Here is a 6,496-nt window from a genome sequence, read left to right as displayed (position 1 = left end):
ACAAAACAACCAAGACGGCTAACGAAACAAGTCTCACCAAGAGAAAGACTAAAGAAAAACAAGCACTAAAGCTAAAACAGAAGAAAACCAGTACTAGACACTAGAGACAATAGATGTCCGACGGTATACAACTACATATCTACAAGTAGCTTTAGGCTTTTGATGTTGTGCCATTCATGATTCCAGAACTCTAGCTTCTCAAATGAAACAATTTTAGCAATACATAAAGGACACAAAGCATGCATATATATATTTCCCTTAGTCTTCATTAAGATCAAAGGTGAAAAAGAGCAAGTTGGATGGATTAGATGGCAAAATGATGCTATTATGTGAATAGGATAGGGATGTATGCATGTATAGTTTGTCGTTGCCTTATCAAGATTATAGTAGGGAGGAGAGGATGGATTTAGAAAGGATATAAGGAGATTAATATAAGGGATATGGGATGGAGGACATAAACCATGTATGGATGTATGCATGTATATTTCCCCCCTAACATTATCTAGATCAAAGAAGCAAAGGTAGGATGGAACTAGATAGGAATGATATGGACAGAATGAATTGTAAAAGAATGAGGGTATGAGATGGAGGATATGCATATGACAACCAAGAGAAATTGGGTGATATTAAGAAAATAAGGGACAAAGAGGAAATATGAGAAGAAATAAATAGAAGCTAGAAATAATTAAAAATAGGATATACTTGCTGCTTCTGCATATCATTCATAATCATAATACATATTTATAGGGTTTTCATACCGTATTATTTAGGAAACAATATTCCTAAATAGACTAGTTTGTTTTAACAACTCAACATAAAACCACTAATAAAATAACCTATTAAACAAACTATATAACTAATAATTCTAACAAATACGTGAACACTAACAATAGTTTTCCCATTAGGTAAGATATGGTAGCTAGATTTGTAATGCTTATGAAGATCCTTAGCCTTGTCAAGATCAAAAGTGGAAAAAGGGGATGAACTTAGATAGAATGGTGGACAAGTATATGGTATGAAATGGTATGGAAGGACGTGGATACATAGGATTTGGTATGGATGAAGCTTGCCCCAAATTGTAGAGTGCAAGAGGATGGGTAATGGAGAAATGGAAGGACATAAGCGTCTAGTTTAATAGATGTCATCCCTAAAAGATGTGCTACTATAAACCACGACAATCAGATTTATGTTCTTAGACATTAGTAGAATAATGGTAAGGGGGATGAAATGGATGGGGAAATATAGATGGATAAGGATTTATGCGATGGATTTGATTAAAACAGGATGATGGGGGATAAATTATGAATGATGAATGAATTATGAATGATGAATGGGGTATTGGAAGACCTTTGGATGAAGAGATGGAAATGTTTTCAAGACCAACATTAGCACACACTTTGATGGGTGGTGGAGTTGTGGAGAAGTGGATGTCAATTTAGATGGAGGCGTGGATTTGGATTTTAGGACATAAGGACCCAATATGGATTTGGAGAATGAGGTAATTTGAGGTAGATGATTCGAGGAATTAGGAGTTTAAGTAGCTATTGGATTAGCAAAGTTGGATGCTAATTTGGAATTTTGTTTGTGATGCAATTCTTGTATGAGTATTTTGGGAATCCACATTGCTTTTGATTTTAGTCTTTTAGGCTTTTGTAGATTTTAGATTTTTCTGTTTTCTTTATGGGCCTTTGTGGTTTGATTTAGCTTTTTAATTTTGGATCATATTTGAATTGTTTTTGGCATGTCTTTTTGAGCGGACATTTTGATGCTTGGATGCATGTGGATTTTTGGATTTATGAGTTATAGATTTGGGATCCAATTAGTGGTACTGGTGAATATATCGAATTATAGAAATAGAAAGCGTAAACGACAGAGTCTTGGGTCCGAATCTAAGCATCTTGGTCAAGGAATCCAGCGCGGCGTGCAAACATCTGCGTGACACACGGTAGTCTCGTACAAACCGCAAACAGAAAAGACAGAAACACAAAAGCTCGACTTTGTGTTTTGATTAACCTGCAAAATCCAGAAGTTAGAAACGTAGCAACAAGTACTAGATGATAAATACAAATAGAAATGAATATAACTGAAATAAATAAAGGAAAAGCAAATCCTCGTGTGTTCAAATGCTTCTAATAAACCTGCACACATGAAGAAAAGGGAGACTTGGCTCAGTCAAGTCCCTCTTTTGGTGTTTCCACGTGCACAACAACCAGATAGATAGATAGATAAATATGTAAATAGAAATGATAATTGGTTTGATAGATAAGGGATGTGATAAATCCGAACATGCTCAAAGACGTAGGAGAGATAGAATGATATTACCAGGAAGGCTTTGAGAAAGACAAGAGAGATGCAAAGAGTATTGTGAGAGCTCGAGAGTGCTGTAGCAAACTAGAGACTACTGTAGCAAACTAGAGACTACTGTAGCAAGTGATAGAGTGAGTAAGGGAAAGGTGTGAGAGCCAAGAGAATGAGAGATATTTCTTTAGAGAATGAAGAGAACCAAGAGAGATTGAATGGAGAGAAGAGATCTTTAAAATGAGAGAAGAGGAGGGAAGAAGAAGGCTGTTGAGTCGTCTAGAAGATTTTGAGCTGTTTCCATCGACCAAGATAGGTGACAAGTTTCGAAATGCGCGAAACTGACATTTGAACGTTAATATGACGTGAGACGAATGCGCGACATGCTAGTGTCCAGATGAATCACGCTTAAAATCGACAAGGGACAAGAGAAACACATGGCTAACATGAAACAAAACCTGAAGGATAGTTGCTGAAAAGGGTGTCCTGAGCATTCTTGAGAGGGAAAATGCTGATGCAAGGGGAATGGACACGAAAGTAGCTACAAAAGTGTAGGTGGAATTGCAAAGGGGTATGCAATTTTCTACTCTACGTTTTGCCCACACTTTAGTAGGCTGATGAATCAACATGAATATGCATGTTAAAGGAAATCTACTAAACATAAATACCATCATTATGTCGAAAGGATATTGTAGAGGAAGAAGACAAATCTTTGAGCCAAGGAAGCATGTCCCCAAGCTTAAGACATTCAAAACAAATGGATTAGATAGAAAAATCTGCACAAGACAAGGTTAGAAAGTGAAAATTCCCAAGACAATGGGGTTAGAGCATGATAAACAAATAGATATTGAGATAAGAACATGGATATCACACAACGAATTAAAATATTTCAGTCAGCAAAGTGAAAAAAAGCTCGGTGTAAAAGGTTGTCTAGGTACTACGCGTCGTCCCCAAAATAAAAGAAACCGCACATAGAGGAATTCTAAAAAGGAGAGAAGAGAGAAAGGATCTATTACTCCAAGGTATAATGCACCCAAAATTCAGAGAAGCAATCGATGTCGAAGAGATAGAACATGACCTGGACGCTAGCTTGCTCTGTAGCTAGCGATCATGGAGTTGATAATTATTAAAAAGATAGATCACAGTCTAGCAAGTTGTGCTATGCCAGGTTATTACATCTTGGTCTTGATAAGCAAGGGGATCATGACATGGATTTGGATCCTGAGATGGAAGGTGGTCATGCTTTGGAAAAGATAATTTCTTGAGGTGGAGGAACATCATTGGATGGGATGCGAGTGACATTGATTTTGATAAGGGCATGATGAAATAGGATGGAAAGGGTATTTAGATCTTGATTCGTAGTGGGATCATTTGATGGAGTCGAAGGGATATTTTGATGTTTATCATGAGATGGAGTAAATGGGACACCTTTATAGGTTGCAAGATTGTACGAAAAGGAATTAGTATGAAGTATTGGTCGATTAGAATTGAGGATTGCATTATTAGGATTATAGATTGGGGGATAAAGTGAAGGATTAGCATTACAGCTTGGAGGTTTAGGATTATGGATTGAGGGATTAAGTGGAGGATTAATATTATAGGTTGCAGGATTGTACGACAAGGAACTTGGGTAATGGGTGGAGGTTATGGAGGGGTTATACAAGGTATGGGTCTTAGATGAGAGGTGTATGTAGGTGAGGGATAAAAGGGAGAGATGGATGGGGGATAGGATAGATTTACATTGTCAAAGGTAGGACAAGTGTGAGCAATAGGCATGTGTTGGTAAATGGTATGTTGACGGATATGCATCAATGTAGATATAAAATTGCATTGGGGTTGTTGTTGAGGTGTAATACGACAGTTTGTGCAAATCATTGCTTGTCCAAAAGTAATTTAATTCTATGTGGGGAATCTTGGAGAATGTTAAGTAGCATTAATGGTAGTAAGCTTTTCAAGGCCTTCATTATCATGATACCAATCATAGTCAACAAGTTTATTATCATCACCATCACCATCACCATCACCATCACCATCACCATCACCATCACCATCACCATCTCATTATCATCATCGTCGTTGTGATCACTATCATCATCGTCATAATCATCGTCACCATCATTGTACTGACATCATCATCATCATCATCATCATCATCATCATTATCACGATCACCACCACCACCACCATCATCATCATCATCGTCATCATCATCATCACCACCATCACCACCACCATCACCACCATCATCATCACTAGCATCATATGTTACCGCTATCCTTGTTGAATCAATCCATCTATCACATTTGGTCTTTGATGATAATGAGGTGCAATAGATTGCAATGGTAGCACATACTCTAGTCTATGGTGTGTGTAACATTTATTCCATATTATGTTTTGTTCCAACTTTGGAGCAATATAATGTTACACTTCCATTAGCTAGGGGATATGTATTATGTAGCTTTTTATGGTCATGATTCATCATTGGCCTATTACTTGCTTAGACTTATAGTTTGATGTGGGTTTGAGGGCAACACCAAAAGGAGGTTGAGGGTAGCACCCATTAGGAGGGTGATAGATAGAGAGGTAGAAAGATAGGCCTCGATCTTGGGGGAGAGAGGAGAGAGTCAGATAGAGAGATGTAGAGCGAAGGGATAGAGGAAGAGTGATAGGGATAGGGATAGGTCTACAGTTTAGGGCAAATAAAGTGAGTAAGATGGTGAGAGCGAGAGAATGCTGATAGAAGCCTGGTGATTACTGAAATTTGATTGTCTAAAACTTTATAAGATCTTCTAAAAGCTAGAATTTGTATTATAACTCATAGAGCTTTGAAACCAATCTCAAACATCTTACCAATATATACATGAAATATAACTTAAAGTACAAGAAACGAAAAAGACAAACAAAAATGTGACTTATTCTTAACTGTTGTATTTCATGTATATATTTTGACGAAGAGAATGAGATTGACTTGAAGACAAAGATGGGGAGCTAAATATCTAGAAGTAGCTTCAGGCTTTTGATGGTGTGCCATTCATGATTGAGGAACTCTAGCTTCTCAAACGAAACAATTTTAGCAATACTTAAAGGACATAAATCATGGATAGATAGTTTTCCCTTAGTCTTCATTAACATCAAAGGTGAAAAAGAGCAAGTTGGATGTAATAGATGGAAAACTGATGCTATTATGTGAATAGGATAAGGATGTATGCATGTACAATTTACCATTGCCTTATCAGGATCATAGTAGGGAGGAGAGAATGGATTTAGATAGGATGGAAGGAGATTAATATAAGGTATCTGGGGCGGAGGATATAAACTGTGTATGGATGTATGCATGTATATTTTCCCCCTAACATTATCTAGATCAAAGAAGGAAAGGGAGGATGGAACTAGATAGGAATGATATGGACGGAATGAATTGTAAAAGAATGAGGGTATGAGATGGAGGATATGCATACGACAACCAAGAACAAGTAGGTGATATTAAGAAAATAAGGCACAAAGAGGAAATATGAGAAGAAATAAATAGAAGCTAGAAATAATTAAAAATAGGCTATACATGCTGCTTCTACATATCATTCATAATCATAATACATATTTATAGGGTTTTTATACCGTATTATTTAGGAAACAATATTCCTAAATTTGACTAAGTTGTTTTAACAACTCAACATACAACCACTAATAAAATAACCTATTAAACAAACTATATAATTAATAATTCTAACAAATACGTGAACACTAACAATAGTTTTCACAACAGGTAAGATATGGTAGATTGATTTGTAATGCTTATTAAGATCTTTAGTCTTGTCAAGATCAAAAGTGGAAAAAGGGGATGAACTTAGATAGAATGATGGACAAGTAGATGGTATGAAATGGTATGGAAGGATGTGGATACATAGGATTTGGTATGGATTAAGCTTGCCCAAAAGTGTAGAGTGCAAGAGGATTGGTAATGGAGAAATGGAAGGACTCAAGCGTCTAGTTTAACAGATGACATCCCTAAAAGGTGTGCTACTATAAACCATGACAATCTGATTTATGCTCTTAGACATTAGTAGAATAATGACTAGGGGGATGAAATGGATGGGGAAATGTAGATGGATAAGGATTTATGTGATGGATTTGATTAAAAGAGAATGATAGGGGATAAATGGTGAATGACGAATGTGGTATTGGAAGACGTTTGGATGAA

The sequence above is a fragment of the Cryptomeria japonica genome, chromosome 4 (assembly GCF_030272615.1).
Source record: "Cryptomeria japonica chromosome 4, Sugi_1.0, whole genome shotgun sequence".
NCBI lineage: Eukaryota > Viridiplantae > Streptophyta > Pinopsida > Cupressales > Cupressaceae > Cryptomeria > Cryptomeria japonica.
The sequence above is the reverse complement of the archived record's forward strand: the minus strand, read 5'-3'. Positions refer to the sequence as shown.